This window comes from Dama dama, chromosome 7 (assembly GCF_033118175.1).
Source record: "Dama dama isolate Ldn47 chromosome 7, ASM3311817v1, whole genome shotgun sequence".
Classification (NCBI taxonomy): domain Eukaryota; kingdom Metazoa; phylum Chordata; class Mammalia; order Artiodactyla; family Cervidae; genus Dama; species Dama dama.
The window spans coordinates 4436875-4455052 of NC_083687.1; the positions used below are offsets into that span (position 1 = coordinate 4436875).

Here is an 18178-nt window from a genome sequence, read left to right on the forward strand (position 1 = left end):
TATATTATATATATATATATATATACCCTATTTTATTGCAAGCAATTCAAACATATATATGTTACATATATTCTATTATTGAGTGTATAAGTGGATGGACTTTATGTCAGACTACATAATCATATCCTCTGAAACTAGGAATTCCATGTTTAGTTTCCCTTTTCCTGCAGAATTATTGTATTTTCAAATGTTTCCTAAGGATGCCAAAGTGAGTCACATGTATTGTACAGTCGTCTTTATTAACTCAAACTATCCCAACCACAGTCCTCAAATTCAGTTGAAAGCTCTTTATCATTTTTGAGTGATGCTGTAATAGATGTCCAAAACAAAATGCCACTTTGTTTTTGTGGATAATTAAATTATGTGATACTTTTTCCAATTCAGAGTGTAAAATACTGCATTTTACTTGGCACACTACTGCAGGTGCAAAAATTTTAATATCTTATTTATTAATTTGAATTTTTTTGAAGTATACCACTCATTTAATCAAACAAAAACTGAGTAGATATTAGGTAGTCTAGGGCACACATTCATTTCTAAAATAAACCTGATAAAGCTAGACATATAAAGCTACTCTTATCTCTAAGAATGAGATCTTCCATCTCCATCAGAATCAAACTCTCAAATGCTCTGGTGCTGGCATAACAGAATCTAAGGAGTTCCTGATTTCCTGGGAGGTCAGCTTCCCATCCACATTACAGTCAGTGTTATGGAGCAAGTCCTGAAGATCTTCAATGCTAGAAATTACTGATAAGGAGACAGGTCTTACCTGGGCAGATTTCTCAATCTGATCTCCAAGAGACTGTGGGAATTTTGGAAACGCTGAGGGCTTTGATTTGAAACCCTGTACTTGCTCTTCATTTGGTAGTCTCTGGAGGCCTGTGGCTCTCAGCTTTGCCTGTGAGAGCACTGATCAGCTACAGTTTCTCTCTGAGCTTGAATACCTGAGACTCTGAACTATCGTCTTTCTTTCTTGTTGCTCTTCAGTCACTCGGTGGTGTCTTTTTGTAACTCCCTGGACTGCAGCAGCACATCAGGCCTCCCTGTCCCTCACCACCTCCCAGAGTTTGCCCAGGTTCATGTCCAGCATTGGTGATGCCATCTAACCATCCTATCCTCTGATGCCCTCTTCTTTCTTTATGTCCTGGGATTTTACAAACTCTGTTCTGCTGGTCACTTGATGCAAAGACTCTTTCTGGAGAGACAGCTCTATCATTCACCATGGTGGAGGACAGGTTCACTTGCTTTTCTACCTTGCTGATAGCAACCAGAACTCTTTCTATCAAGTTGACTCTCTGGGTAAGATTATTAACTGCCTCATTCATTCCCTTGAGTTTAAGATACTTCCATCGCTGGTATTCCCCTAGAGCACTGTTTACCTCCTCTAAAAAACTATGGAGGTACAGGATATCCTGTTTCAAATTCACACTGTCTGTTTTGTTGTCAAGTTCAGATATAGCTGGAAGTATGATCTAGTTGCTTCCATTGGTCTCCTTTAGGTCATGCTGATTCATGCCACTCTGAAGTAACTTTATGGTTTTCTTGTATTCCTCCACAGTCCTCTGTATTGCCTCCACAGCAAGATAGATGTTGTTTAAAGTGTTGCCAATAGAAGTTACACTCTTCTGAAGTCCCTCTACAGTGGCAGGCAGGCTAATTTAGTCTGCAGCTAACTTGACATTGGCTTTGAGGTGGTTTATTGCAGAAGTTAACAGAGAAATCTGCTTATTCATTTCTGTGATGTTTATCCAGACTTTGTTCAACCCCAGCTCTTCAGATTCAATCTTCTTAAGTTGTTTTTGTTGGCTAAGTAGCTCTTCCTTAACTTCTGGAACTTCTTGGAACAGCTTTTCTGATTAGATCCCATTGTTCTAAACTTCTCCTTGCTGTTGTTGCCATTTAGTCACTCAGTCATGTCTGACTCTTTGTGACCTCATGGACTGCAGCATGCCAGGCTTCCCTGTCCTCCATCATCTCCTGGAGCTTACTCACACTCATATCCATCGAGTCAGTGATGTCATCCAAACATCTCTTCCTCTACAGCCCCTGCTCCTCATGTCTTCAATCTTTCCCAGCATCAGGGTCTTTTCTAATGAGTTGGTTCTTTGCATCAGGTGGCCAAAGTATTGGAGCTTCAGCTTCAGCAGCAGTCCTTTCAATGAATATTCAGGATTGATTTCCTTTAGGATTGACTGGTTTGATCTCCTTGGAGTCCAAGGGACTGCAAGAGTCTTCTCTAACACCACAGTTCAAAATCATCAATTCTTTGGCACTTAGCCTTCTTTATGGTCCAACTCTCACATCCATACAGGACTACTGGAAAAGTCATAACTTTGACTATACAGACCTTTGTTGACAAAGTAATGTCTCTGTTTTTTAATGTGCTGTTTAGGTTGGTCATAGCTTTTCCTCCAAGAACCAAATGTCTTTTCATTTCATGTTTTCAGTCACCATCTACAATGATTTTGGAGCCCAAGAAAATAAAGTCTGTCACTGTTTCCATTGTTTCCCCATCCATTTGCTATGAAATGATCCTGGAGTGGAAGTCAAGTGGGCCTTAGGAATCATCATTATGAACAAAGCTAGTGGAGATGATGGAATTTCAGCTGACCTATTCCAAATCCTAAAAGATGATGCTGTGAAAGTGCTACACAATATGCCAGAAAATTTGGAAAACTCAACAGTGACCACAGGACTGGAAAAGATCAGTTTTCATTCCAATCCCAAAGAAAGGCAACGACAAAGAGTGTTCAAACCAGCGCACAATTCCACTCATTTCACATGCTAGCAAAGTAATGCTCAAAATTCTTCAAGCTAGGTGACAACAGTACTTGAACCTAGAACCTCCAGATGTTCAAGTTGGATTTAGAAAAAGCCAAGGAACCAGAGATCAAATTGCCAACATCCACTGGATCATAGAAAAAGCAAGATAATTCCAGAAAAAAACATCTACTTCTGCTTCACTAACTATGCTAAGGCCTTTGACTGTGCAGATCACAACAAACTGTAGAAAACTCTTAAAAGGATGGTAATACCAGACCACCTTACCAGCTTCTTGAGAATTCTGTATGCAGAGCAATTTGCATCGACACCAAGCCAACACAGGCCAGGACACAGGCGGTAAGGATGACAAAAGCACAGAGGGGATACCAGATCTTGCAGTATCATAGTCTCCCTTGGAAAGGCCAGAGTGATTCCAGCTGCACCAAATTCCTCTTCCTCCTCTTAGCTAAACTCAGAGTTAGGAGGCTCAGTGCAAAGCAGGCATTGGCCTGAGCCTTTCTTGGGCTTCTTTTTTCACTTGTCCCCAGCCAAGCCTGTCAATGCATTGAGCTTTGCGCTTTTTCATCTTCTTGTGTGGGGTAAGTAAAACACCCACTCCTGAGCTGCAAGGTAGAACCTGTTCTACCAGACATCTACTTCTCTTGCTTCCTTGGAGCTGTCTTCCAGGGTGAGAAATCCTGGGTCAGAGCCCTTCTGGTCAGTCCCACCCAGCAGTGGGACTGCCCAGATCTGGTGGGAGCTTGGAAGTTGGAGTCCAGAGGGAACTGAAACTCACTTGGGTGAGGATAATCACACAAAGATAGCCAGGGAGCTGGTGATCCAAACTGATAAAGCCCTAGGCATGGAGTGTCAGTTACTTAGGATATTGGGGAGGGGAGTCAACATTTTCCTCAAAGATGAAAAGTCAAGTCAAGAATAAAAGTTTCTGAACCTTGGTCAGTAGATAGTATTTCTAAGAGTACTCTTAGGAGCTGGGGAAGGACACACAGATAGGTGTTTTGGACTTCCAGGTAGGATTTCCAATGGAGAGAAAAAAAGAAACTTGCTTTTGAACGGGAAGAGAGGGAGATGCCGAGTGAGACCTTGGGGATGTGCTGGTCCTTCCCTAGCAGTCAGCAGGAAGGGGCACCCTCCCAATCACTACAATCTGGGCGGAGAAAGCACCGGAGTCTGAGTTGATCACCATCCTCCCACCTCATCCTGAGTGTGAAGGGAGCCAGAGGCCAAGGAAGACCCAGAGCCTGGCCTGGAGGATTGGGCCTGAGACAAACGAGTTCCAAGACTGGGGAGGCCCCAGTCCTGTGGTCCGGGCCTGGGGGTGTGGTGAGGAGGGAAGATGGCAACTCAGCCCACCTGAAGCACCCCCTCCCAGAGTTTGAGTAGCTCCAGGTCAGGTGAGTCTGAGCAATTTACATGCAAGTCCTCAACTCCAGCCGCAACTCTGGCCCCCTCTTGGGCTATGGCCTCAGATGCTCCCAACCTGCTGCTGGCAGGGGCAGTGGTGGGCTCCAGACCTGTGCCAGCTGCTCCAGCCCCAGCTTCCTTCCCCTTTGGCAGTGGCTGCAGGTCTGTTTTTTTTTTTCCCCTTAATTTTTATTTATTTGTTTATTTGGGGTTGTACTAGGTCTTCACTGATACATGCAGGCTTTCTCTAGTTGCAGTTTGTGGGGGCTACTCTCTAGTTGCAGTGCAGAAGCTCCTCACTGCAGTGGGTTCCCTTGTCTCCCTGGGACTCTAGGTGCTTTGGCTTCAGTAGTTGCAGCAAATGGGCTTAGTTATGGCATGTGGAGTCCTCCCTGGCCAGGGATAGAACCTGTGTCCCCTGACACTGGCAGGCAGATTCTTAACCACTGGACCCCCAGGGAAGTCTGTGTTTCTGTGTTTGTAAAGTGTAGAATTTCCAGAAAAAAGTATACCTACAAGCACTGAGGGAAGTCTTGTAATGCCATCCTGCAGTGTAAATATTACTATGACTTTAACTATGATGATGGTCCTGTGATATTTCAGTTGGCCCAGTATTGGCCAGGAACACGTAGGTTGAAAGGGACTGGTGGAGATCAGTGAAGTAGCTTCTGGGCTGAAAGATTAAAAATCAAACAGGGCAAATGCCAAGAGCTAAGGCAACAATTTTAGGGGGATGGTTATCAGCCTGACATTGCTGATAATGCATATTAGCTCACCATCCAAGAGGAGGGACAGTTTGGAGAAATGGATAATTCTCTAGTTTTATTATTTAATTCTAATGTGATTAATTCATACAATGCTAGATATCCAAAATATCCTCAAATATTAAAAAGAAGAGTCCAACTACTTGTCTTTCTTCTTCAATCCTTGATAAAAGAGGTAGACAAATTTAAGGTTAAATACCAAATAAATCTTTCATTCTTCATCTACCTCCGGTAATGCTCATCAAATATTCATGTTTTCATCTAGTATGTTTCATGTTTCATCGAGACTTGCACTAGCTTTTCATAAAATTAATAAGGCAAATTTAGGGGTTCTTTTCATGACACTGGAGAAGAAAATGACAAACCACTTCAGTGATCTTGCCTTGAGAACCCCATGAACAGTATGAAAAGGCAAAACGAAAGCCTCGCATGCTGCAGACCATGGGGTCATAAACAGTCAGACACGACTGAACTGACTGAGGGGTTCTTTTCATGAGAACTTAAAGTTATTTCCATCAGAGCTTACAACCTGGTAAATGTGCTGCACTTCCTAGTTCTTGACTGAAAGATTTGTTGTGAATCTCAAAACTATTTTTGAAGTAAGTAGGATAATAGATCATTAATAGACAAAGAGATACAAAAACAAATAGACATATTGATATACAAATAAACAGATAAAGCACAGAAGCATAAAGGATGTAATACCCTATAAAAGTCAAAATTTTAAAAATCTGCAATTTATATCCATTATTGCTGATACTTATAGGTAAATCTTAAATTTGAGAATTATGTTTGCTAAAAACATACAAAATTCTCTGTAAGTCAGATTTTTAAAAATACTTTCCCTTATATGACACTAACCGAGAGTAGACCTTGATCTGTTATTTGTATCTTAATAGGCACATCACCAATGGATTCATCCCTAAAGGCAGTGGCATTCAAGTGCGTTCAATGTGAATGCATTTGAAAGAATCATTCTTTGGCTCACAAAATAAATGTTACTATAGGAAAGTAGGTATCTTCTTGAAATATTTCACTCTAAATAAAAAAATATTTGCGTGTTTTGTCATGTTACATAGTAATAATTTGATATGTTCTATTAATCAGAAAATTTTGTGTTTTCAACAATTTAATGTTCTTTTGTCATTGTGATAAAGTGATAGTTTATAGCAAAACAGCTTCCAGCAGCCTAGGAATCTTTTCCATAAAGAGCGCTCAATAAATATGCTAGTGTTAATAGTTTTATAATCAGGTAGAGAAACACAATTTTTATCAACTATTACCAAAACTATGAATTTCTCAATAGGCTGTACTTCTTTTAAAGAAAAGCATTTTTTTTTTCCAATTCTGTTTGTAATTCTTTTAAAAGCGCATCATTTTTTAAATTTTATTTATGTTACCCTTTGATGCAAAAAAGAAAGACAAATCACCCTGAGTAAAATTTTATTGAGAATTAACATTGAGTGTTTTAGTATGTTATCCCCTTTTAACCTTCATATCTGAAAATAAGTCATATTAGAAAATGCTTATACTTTTTCAATTTTAGCACTTAAAACACACACAAAAAAATCAGGTTTTGGAAACTGGTTCCCTTCATGATGATATATTAGTCATTAAAGCTGGCAAAAGAAGAGTAAGAAACCACCCCTTATACAGAGTGAAGTAAGCCAGAAAGATAAAGAACATTACAGCATACTAACACATATATATGGAATTTAGAAAGATGGTAACAATAACCCTATATGCAAAACAGAAAAAGAGACACAGAAATACAGAACAGACTTTTGAACTCTGTGGGAGAATGTGAGGGTGGGATATTTCAAAAGAACAGCATGTATACTATCTATGGTGAAACAGATCACCAGCCCAGGTGGGATGCATGAGACAAGTGCTCGGGCCTGGTGCACTGGGAAGACCCAGAGGAATCGGGTAGAGAGGGAGGTGGGAGCGGGGATCGGGATGGGGAATACATGTAAATCCATGGCTGATTCATATCAATGTATGACAAAACCCACTGTAATGTTGTGAAGTAATTAGCCTCCAACTAATAAAAAAATTAAAAAAAAATTAAAAAAAAAAAAACCAATCATGGTCACTGAAAAGAGGTATTTATAATATTGTGATTTTCATAAAAAATGTCTTTGCTGGTTTTTTAAATTAGTAGATTAAGGGTTTAAAAAAGATGAAATGAGCCAAAACATTTTAAGGAAAAGTTATTTTAGAAAGTTTACATTTTTTTCAAAAAACTTTCTAAAACTTTTACTCATTAGTACAATATCAGATTTATTTCAAGAAGAATTTATATTTCAGAAGAGATTTACTGGAGTAATAGCAGCAGCATAGTGGAGTAGGAAGGCTCAGGCCCACATCCCCCTTTAGAAACACCGACTTCACAACAGTATATGCCCACACTGCCTTCATGAAAAACCAGAAGGCAGGGAAGTGGCCGCAGCATCCCCGGTGAGGGTGAAGCTGGAGAGAACTGGACAGAATCCAGTAAGGGGGTTCCTTGCATTTGCCCACCTGGTCCTGCACAATATAAACTGATGTAGAGAAAGCTCCCACATTCCAGGCTCCCCTCCCTACTCAGGAGGGAAAGAAAAGCCTGGGCTGTGAGCCTATCACTCTGGCTTTCAGAGGGCTGCCCAAGGAAAGGATTTCGTCCAACCTGACTCTGAGCACCAAGCATAGACTTGATTGGCAGCCAGGTGCCAGACTGAGGGTTTCTGTGACACCATCAGGGAGACTGTCTTACTGCAGAAAAACCCAAGGCAGAGAAAAAGCTTATAGAACCCAGAGAAGGGGGTCAACTTTCACTGGGAAATTACTTGCACAAGCCCAGAAAAGATACAGTTTTAGAAGGCTTTAGACACTCCTTAAATCTCCAGCTGGGTTCATTAGTGAACACTTTCCTAGTATAAAAGTAGTAAAGGCTGAGAGGTGTGACTGTTTGTTTGTAATTGGAAAAAAGAAAAAAACATATTTAAATACTTTCCTTTCTTTTAGAGCAGATTTAGGTTCACAGCAAAATTGAAGGGAAAGTGGAGAGGTTCCCAAGATTGCTCCTCTCCTGAAAATGCACAGCCTCCCCCATCATTCACATCCCCCACCAGAGGGGTACATTTATTAAAACTGATGAACCTATATTGGGAAATCAGAATCACCCAAAGTCCATTATTTACATTATAGTTCTCTCTGGCTGTTGTGTGGGCTTCTCTGGTGGCTCAGCTGGTAAAGAATCCTCCTGCAATGCAAGAGACATGGGTTCAATTCCTGGGTTGGGAAGATCCCCTGGAGAAGGGAAAGGCTACCCACTACAGTATTCTGGCCTGGAGAATTCCATGGACTGTATAGGGTTGCAAAGAATTGGACATGACTGAGTGGCTTTCACTCACTTTTCACTCACTCTGGCTGTTGTACATTCTATAGGTTTGGACAAATGTATGACAAGTATGAATAACTACAGTATCCTAGAGATATTTTCATTACCCTAAACATTACCTGTGCTCTATCCAACCTTTCCTCCAAACTGTGACAACCACTAATTTTTTTTTTTTTTTTTAACTGTCTCTGTAGTTTGCTTTTTCCAGAATGACATATAGGAATCTTATAGTACATAGCTGTTTCAGATTAGCTTCTTTAACTTGCTAATATGCATTTAAATTTCCTCCATGTCTTTTCATGGTTTGAGAGCTCATTTCTCATTAGTGCTGAATAATATTCCATTGTCTGGATATACCACAGTTTATCATTCAAGGACATCTTGGTTGCTTCCAAGTTTTGGCAATTATGAATAAATATACTACAAATATCTTGGTGTGAGTTTTTGTGTGGATCTAAGTTGTCACATCTTTTGGATAAATACCAAGAAGTGTGATTGCTTGATAATATGGTAAGAGTATGTTCATTTTTGTCAGAAACTACCAAACTGCCTCCAAAGCGACTGCACCATTTTGCATTCCTACTTATTGCTCCACATCCATGCCGGCATTTGGTATAGTCAGTGCTCTGGGTTTTGGCCATTCTAATAGGTGCATGATGGTATCTCATTGTTTTGATTTGCATTTCCCTGATGACACATGACAGGCAGCATCCTTTCAGATGCTTGTTTGCCATTTGTATATCTTCTTTGGTGAGGTGCCTGCTAAATGTCTTGGTCCATTCTTTAATTGGTCTGTTTGTGTTCTTAGTGAATTTTAAGAGTTCTTTGAATATTTTGGATTACAGTCTTTTATCAGAATGTCCTTGTAAATACTTTCTCCTGGTATATGGCCTATGTTCTCATTCTCTCAACATTGTCTTTCACAGAGCAGTTTCAATTTTAATGAAATCCATCTTATCAATTATTTATTTTATGGATAATGCCATAGACATTGTATTGCCATACCCAAGGTCATTTATATTTTCTCATCTGTTATATTTAGAACTTTTATTTTACATTTGCATATTATAAGTGTTATTGTACTTTTAGGACTATGATCCATTTTGAGTTATTTTTTGTGAAGGTTGTGAGGTCTAGATTCATTTTAAAAACTGTGGATGTCCAACTTTTCTAGCATCGTTTGTTGAAAAGACTATCTTTTCTTGATGACCTTTGCTTCTTATTGAAGATCAGTTCACTATATTTACATGGATCTATTTCTGGGCTCTCTATTGTGTTCCATTGTTCTATTACTTTACCCATACTACACTGTCTTAATTACTATGGCTTTATAATAAGTCTTGAAGTCAAATAGCATCAGTCTCCCAACTTTATTTTTCTCCAATATTGTGTTAGCTGTTCTGGATCTTATACCTCACCATATAAACTTTAGAATCAATTTGTAAATATTCATAAAATAGCTTGCTGAGATTTTGATTGGGAATAAGAACTAACATCTTGACAATACTGAGTTTTCCTATTCATTAATTTAGGTCTTTTTTGATTTAACAGTGTTTTATAGCTTTTCTCATCTAGATCTTATATATATATATTGTTAAGACTTGTACCTGAGTATTTTATTTTGGAGATTGCAAATGTCAATGATATTGTGCTTTTAATTTCAAATTCTACTTGTTCATTGCTGGTATACAGGAAAGAAATTTACTTTTGTATATCAACCTTGTATATTGCAACTTTGTTAAAATTACATCTTTTTTTTTTCAAATGTCCAACTATCAACAAAAGATCACAGGTACACAAAGAAACTGGGGAAATGCCCCAATCAAAGTAACAAAATAAATGTCCAGAAACTGACCATAAGGAAACAGAAATCTATGAATACTTTACAGTGAATTCAATTAAGTATCTTAAATGTGTTCAATATGTTAAATAGAATATAGACAACTAAATAAAATCAGGATAGCAGTGTGTAAAAAATGGAAATATCAGGAGAGATATTTTACATAAAAGCCATAAAAAAGAACCAAATAAAAATTCCAGAGCTAAGGAATACAATAATTTAATTGGCATGCTCACTAGAGAAATTCAGCAAGCTTTTATCAAGCAGAAGATAGAATGAACGAGCTTAAAAATAGATCGCTTGAAATTAATGAATCAGAGATGCTAGAAGAAAATAAATGAAGTCAAGAGAGCATAAGCACTATGAGATATCATCAGGGAAACCAATATATGCATTATACAAGTCTCAGGAGAAGAAAATTAGCAAGGAGCTGAAAGTCCATTTGAATATATAATGATCAAAAACTTTACAAATTTGAGGAAGGAAGGATGAAAATTCAAAAAGCTTTATGAATTTCCACTAATATAAATCTAAATAGACTCACACAAACACATTATAATCAAACTAACAAATCACAGACAGATAGTATTGAAAACAGCAAGAGAAAAGTGATTAATTACATACAAAGAGCATCTATAAGGTTGTCAAAGTAGAAACTACAGAACAGAAGGGTATGCACTGACATATTCAGAATGCTGAAAGAGAAAACATAAAAACAAAAATTCCAACCAAGAGTACTGTACCTAGCAAATTGTTCTTCAGATATGAAGGATATTTGCATTTCCCTGGTGATTTGTGATGTTGAGCCGTTTTTCTATAACCGTTGTCTATGTGTATGTCTTGTTTGGAGAAATGTCTGTTTAGGTCCCTTGTGCATTACTAACCGGGTTATTTATTTGCGTTATTGAGTTGTAAGCACTGCTTATATATTTGGACGGTAGCATCTTGTCAAGTGAGGTGCTGTGTTTAGTTGCTCAGCCATGCCCTGCTCTTTGTGGCCCTGTGGACTGTAACCCACCAGGCTCCTCTGTCCGTGGGCTCCTTAAGGAAAGAATACTGGAGGGGGTTGCCATGCCCTCCCCCAGGGAATCTTCTCCACACAAGGATTGAACCTATGTGGCTTATGCCTCCTGCATTGGCAAGCAGGTTCTTTACCACTAGTGCTATCTGGGAAGCCCCTTTTACTGTACAGAAGATTTATAATTTGGTACAATCCCACTTGTTTATTTTGATCTTGTTGCATGTGTTTATGGAGTCATATAAAACATATATCATTGCCAAGACCAATGCCAAGAACCCTTACTCAATGTTTTATTCTTGCAGTTTTACAGTTTCACATCTTATATTTAAGTTGCTAATCCATTTTGAGGTGATTTTTATAAGTGGTGTGAGATAAGGATCCAATTTGGGCTTCTCTGGTAGCTCAGCTGGTAAAGAATCCACCTGCAATGCAGGAGACCCTCGTTCTATTTCTGGGTTGGGAAGATCCCCTGAAGAAAAAAATGGCTATCCACCCCAGTATTCTGGCCTGGAGAATTCCATGGACTGTATAGTCAGATGGGGTCCCAAAGAGTTGGCCATGACTGAGTGACTTTCACACAAGGATCCAATTTAACTGTTTTGCATGTAGTTTTGCCAACACTGTTTATTGAAAAGACTATTCTTTTCTCATTTTATATTCTTGGCAAGCTTGTTAATGGCTATTATCAGAAAGACAAAAGATAATAAGTGTTAGTGAGGATATACAGAAAAGGAAACCCTTGTACCCTGTTGATAGGAAAGTAAATTGACATAACAATTACAAAAACAGAATGGAAGTTCTTAAAAAATTAAAAATAGAACCTTCTGATCCAGCAATCTGTTTCGGTTTTATATATATACATATATGTGTGTGTGTGTGTATAATTTTATTTTATTCTATATATATTTATATTTTAAATGAAATTATTATCTGAAGAGACATTTATACTCCCACATTCATTCCAGCATTATTCACAAGAGCTAAGGTATGGAAACAACCTACATATGTATCAATGAACAAATCAATATTGATAAATAAATATATGTTAATGGAGAAACACCTTTAATATATGTTGATGGAGGTTATATTTACATTATATATATATATATATATATATACACACACACACACACACACTCAGATAAATGCCATTCAGTCATAAAAGGAAATCTAGCTATTTGTGACAACATAGAAGAACCTGGAAGACATAATGCTAAGTGAAATACATCAAACACAGACAGACAAATACTGCATGATCTTAGTCATATGTGGAAACTAAAATAGTCAACTTTATAGAAGCAGAGACCAAAATTTGCCAGGGTCTAGGGAATGGAGGAAATAACAAGATATAGATCAAAGGGTATAAAGTTTCAGTTATGCAGAATGAATAAGTTCTGAGCATCTAATGTAAAGCAATGTAACTATGATTAACAATATCTTATTTTATACTTCACCAAATTGTTTTGTCAAAAGTTTTCACTTTCATCTCAGGTTCAAAGGATTTGTTAATAAAATAAGCCATTCATTCTATACAAATAAGTAATACCAATATTTATTAGAGAATTATCTAGCAGGAGACCCTGGCTCAATTCCTGGGTCAGGAAGATCAGCTGGAGAAGGGATAGGCTACCCACTCCAGTATTCTCAGGCTTCCCTTGTGGTAAATAATCAGCTGGTAAAGAATCTGCCCACAATGCGGGAGACCTGGATTCAATCCCTGGGTTGGAAAGATCCCCTGGAGAAGGGAAAGGTTACCCACTCCAGTATTCTGGCCTGGAGAATTCCATGAACTGTATTATCAGTCCATGGGGTCACAAAGAGTCTGAAATAACTGAGTGAATTTCACTTTCACTTTCACTTTATTTAGCCTAGTTTCAATATACTAACGCTAAAAGAAAAAAGAAGCAGAAACAGAAAAGGATTCATTACCAAACTGGGTTTTGACAAACATTCAGACTCAAATAGTGCTGGGAAGTCCCAGATCACAGCACATCTGGAGTCCCAGTTGGGAATATATCCCAGACATCACATGTGCTCTGTGGGTGAGACTTCAAAGATCACAGAACTCAATATAATCCCAGGATGCAAATTGATATCATCATCAATCTGTGAGCAAATTGCAGCTCTGGTTTCATGGTAATGCTGTTTGCTTTGTCATATAAAATTTGAAATGTTATTAAGCCTGGGGCTTGGGTGGCCAGGCCCCCTACAGGGACTCAACAATCTCAAAATTCCTCCTATCTTATCTAAGTTCAGTCACTCAGTCCTGTCCCACTCTTTGTGACCCCATAGACTGCAGCAGGGCAGACTTCCCTGTCCATCACCAACTCTCGGAGTTTGCTCAAACTCATGTCCATTGAGTTGGTGATGCCATCCAACCATCTCATCCTCTGTTATCTCCTTCTCCTCCTCCCTTCAATCTTGCCCAGCATCAGGATCTTTTTGTAATGAGTCAGTTCTCTGCCTCAGGTGGACGAAGTATTGGAGTTTCAACTTTAGCATCAGGCCTTCCAATGAATATTCAGGACTGATTTCCTTTAGGATTGACTGGTTGTATCTCCTTGCAGTCCAAGGGACTCACAAGAGTCTTCTCCAACACCACAGTTCAAAAGCATCAATTCTTTGGTGCTCAGCTTTCTTTGTAGTCCAACTCTCACATCCATATATGACTACTGGAAAAACCATAGTTTTGACTAGAGCAACCTTTGTTGGCAAAATAATGTCTCTGTTTTTTAATATGCTGTCCAGGATGGTCATAGCTTTTCTTCCAAGGAGCAAGCATCTTTTAATTTCATGGCTGTAGTCACTGTCTGCAGTGAATTTAGAGCCCCTAAATACAAAGTCTGTCACTGTTTCCATTATTTCCCCATCTCTGCCATGAAGCGGTGGGACTGGATGCCATGATAGTTTTTTGAATGTTGAGTTTTAAGCCAACTTTTTGACTCTCCTCTTTCACTTTCATCAAGAGGCTCTTTAGTTCTTCTTCACTTTCTGCCATAAGGGTGGTGTCATCTGCATATCTGAAGTTATTGATATTTCTCCCAGCAATCTTGATTCCAGCTTGTGTTTCATCCAGCCTGACATTTTGCATGATGTGCTCTGCATATGAGTTAAATAAGCAGAGTGACAATATACAGCCTTGACGTACTCCTTTCCTGATTTGAAACCAGTCTGTTGTTCCATGTCCAGTTCTAGCTGTTTCTTCTTGATCTGCATACAGATTTCTCAAGAGACAGATAAGATGCTCTGGTATTCCCATCTCTCAAAGTATTTTCCACAGTTTATTGTGATCCACACAGTCAAAGGCTTTGGCATAGTCAACAAGCAGAGGTAGATGTTTTTCTGGAACTCTCTTGCTTTTTCAGTGATCCAACAACCACAAGTCTTGCACTCACAGCAGGCAGTCAGGGAGGTGTCCAGGCACATTAGATACAATGTTCTGCTCTACTTTGTCTCTGAAGCCTAAACAAGACTATTTATTTAATTTCCCTCACACACACACGTTCCGACCTGGGGGCTCATCTTTTGGTGGTATATATTTTTGTCCTTTTAATGAGTTCATGAGGTTCTCACGGCAAGTATACTTTGGTGGTTTACCGCTCCCTCCCCCACTTGATCATGTTTTGTCAGAACTCTCTGCTATGACCCATCCATCTTGGGTGGCCCTGCATGGCATGGCTCATAGTTTCATTGAGTTACAGAAGCCCCTTCGCCTCAACAAGGCAGTGATCCATGAAGAGGAACACGGCATCAGAGGATGAGATGGCTGTATTGCATCACCAATATAACAGATGTGAACTTGGGCAAACTTCAGTAGCTGATGAGGGACAGGGAGGCCTGGCGTGCTGCAGCCCATGGGGTTGCAAAGAGTCATCTATGACTGTGTGGCTGAACAACAACAACACACACACCCTACAATGACAACTATGAAGCATGAAGGACATATTTATTAACTTGAATGTGGTGGTTATCTCACAATGTATATGTATGAATTGTACATGCTAAATACATACAGCTTTTATTTGTCAGCTATAATAAAGCTTGAAAAAAAAATTAAGATCATTAATACTTTCCCAAAAGTATAAACAAAAGTTGAAGGTATACTTCTCCATACAAGAAATGCTAAAGGAATTCCTTCAAGTAGGAACAAAAATAAAGTAGATAGCAACATGAAACATATGAAATTATAAGGTCGTCTGGTAAAGATAAATATCTAGACAGGTGAATAATCCTGTAGTATTGTAATGTTGGTAGTTAAATCACTCTTTATTCTGTATATAATATAAAAGATATAAGTGCAAAAGTAACCATCAGTGTATGTTAATGCTATACAATATAAATAGATGTAATTTATAAAATCAGTAATTTATAAATAAAGCAGGGGGCAGAGACATAAAAGGGAATACAGTTTTTATGCAATTGAAGTTAAGTTGCTATCAATTTAAAATAGATTGTATAACTTTAAGATATTCTATGTAATCTTCACAGTAAACACAAAGAAAATACTTACAGAACATACAGCAAAGGAAATGGGAAAAGAATCAAAGCATTTAAAAAAATCAGTGAATTGGGGAAAAAATTCAGAAAGAGAGGAAATGAACAACAAAAACATTACACAAATAACACAGAAACAAAATGGGATTAATGTAAATAGATAGACTCCCCCCAATCAAAAGACATAGAGATATAGATTGACTATACTGATTAAAAAAAGAAAAAGAAAAAAAAAAACAACCCTAAAACAAAAATCAAGCTCCAACTGTATGCTGTCTAATAAAGAGGTTCACTTTAGATCCAAGGGCACACATGGGCTGAGAGTGATAGAATGGATAAAGATATGTCATGCAAATGGTGTCCAAAAGATGAGGGATGGCTATATTACATCAGGTCAAATAGACTTTAAGTTGAAAGCTGTCACAAGAGAAAGAAAAGATCAGTTCCTAGGGGTCATCTGTGTTGTAGCTTGTGGTAGGATTTCTTTCTTTTTTTAAAGGCTGAATAAAATTACATTGTATATGCACACACATTTTGTTCACCTATTCACCTATGGATGAATATCTGGTTGGCTTCTGCTCCCTCTTGACTGTTGTGAGTAATGCTGTAATGAACATGAGTGGACCAATATCTCTTAGAGACCTTTTTAATTATTTTGGATATATGTCTAGAAATGGGATTGCTGGATCATGAGGTGATTCTGTCTTATGATTTTGGGAAATATCTGTACTGTTTTCCAAAGTGGCCATAAAATTTTACATTCCCACTTAAAATACATATGACTTCTAATTTCCCCACCTCTCCTCAACATTTGTCATTTTGTTTATTTTTGGTAGTAGCCATGTTCCCAATGTGTGTGAAGTAATAGCTCACTGAAGTTTGAACTCATTTTATCTAATAATGAGTAATGTTGGGCATTATTTTATATGCTTTTTAGAAAATTGTACATATTCTTTAAGGAAATTCTGTCTATTCAAGCCTTTTGCCTGTTATTTAATCAATTTATTTGGTTTTTGGTTGCTGAAGAGTTATTTATATATTCTACATATCAACTCATCAGAAAAATGATTTTTTAATATTTTCTTTCACACTGTAGCTTGCCTTTTTCTTTCTAGTCTGTTGACTGTTTTCTATGATTAACAGAAGCTTATATAGTCCTATTTTTGTTTTTTTGCCTGTGCTTTATGTTTTATATTCAAGAAATTGTTGTGAAAATCAATGTCCTAAAGATGTTTATGTGCATTTTCTTCTACAACTTTTATAGTTGTAGGCCTTTAACCAATGTTAATTTTTCTCTGGTGTAAGGTGAGATTCCAACTTCATTCTTGTGCATATTGAATATCCAGCTGCCTAGCAACAGTTTTGTTAGATGAAAAATTTCTAGAGATATGTTGCATAACAATGTGAATATAGCTAATACCACTAACTGTACTGAACTGTACAACTGAAAATGGATAAGATGATAAATTTTATGTTGACAAATTTTATGATGACAAATTTCATCACAATTTGTTGAAAAAAAATTCTAATATAGTTTTTGCTACAACATTTACTATTCACTGTGGTCTTTCCTAGTGGTTCAGACGATAAAAACACTCCTGGCAATGCAGGAGACCCAGGTTTGATCCCTGGGTTGGGAACATCCTCTGGAGGAGGAAATGGCAGTCCACTCCAGTGTTCTTGCCTGGAGAATTCCATGGACAGAGGAGTCTGGCAAGCCCCAGTCCATGGGCTTGCAAAGAGTCGGACATGACTGAGTGACTAACACTTTCACTTTTGCTTCCATGAAGTCATATAATTTGCAGAATGCTGTACCCTACACTGTTAATTCTATAAGACACATAGGGGTCCTTTTCAGAGGATCTGTGAGATCAAAATTATTTTTGAATATACTAAGATGTGATTTGCCTTTTATATTTTTTTATTCTGTTTCATGTAAACAGTGAAGGCCACATAATGAACCACAATTATTTGGAGAGGTTATTAGAATATATTCATTTTTTCTCAATTATATATTTATACAAAACCAGAATTTCTTCATACACTTTCACCAAACAATATATTTTACTACAATGAATGCAAAGTTGATATGAGATTTTAACATCTCTTATTAAGCTAGACATTAAAGAAATGTCTACAAAAATGTAAAAACATGCTACTTTTACTTTAATAGAACCTGGGGGAGAAATTGCTTTTATTTTTCAAAATAAATGAATAGTTATTTTGCATTAAAAACACATAGCTTATATCACCATATATAGTATTTATTATTGTCATCTAAAATGAATTAATGTTATAAACACTGTGACTACACTTAACAACAGTAAACTGCACATTTAAAAGTGGTTAAGACTGTAAATTTTATTTTGTGTATTTTACCACAGAAAGAAATTAAAAATGAGCTAATAAACATTTTAAAGTGATTCAGTTTAAATTTCTAGTAGCATTATTGTTGTTCAGTCCCTAAATTGTGTCCAACTCTTTGTGAC

The 18178-nt window shown here is 37.6% G+C and overlaps 1 pseudogene; it reads right to left on the reverse strand.

Moving 5' to 3' along the window:
- Nucleotides 1-556: 556 nt before the first annotated feature.
- LOC133059987 (EF-hand calcium-binding domain-containing protein 14-like) overlaps nt 557-18178 on the reverse strand; it is a 34571-nt pseudogene continuing 16949 nt past the window's right edge.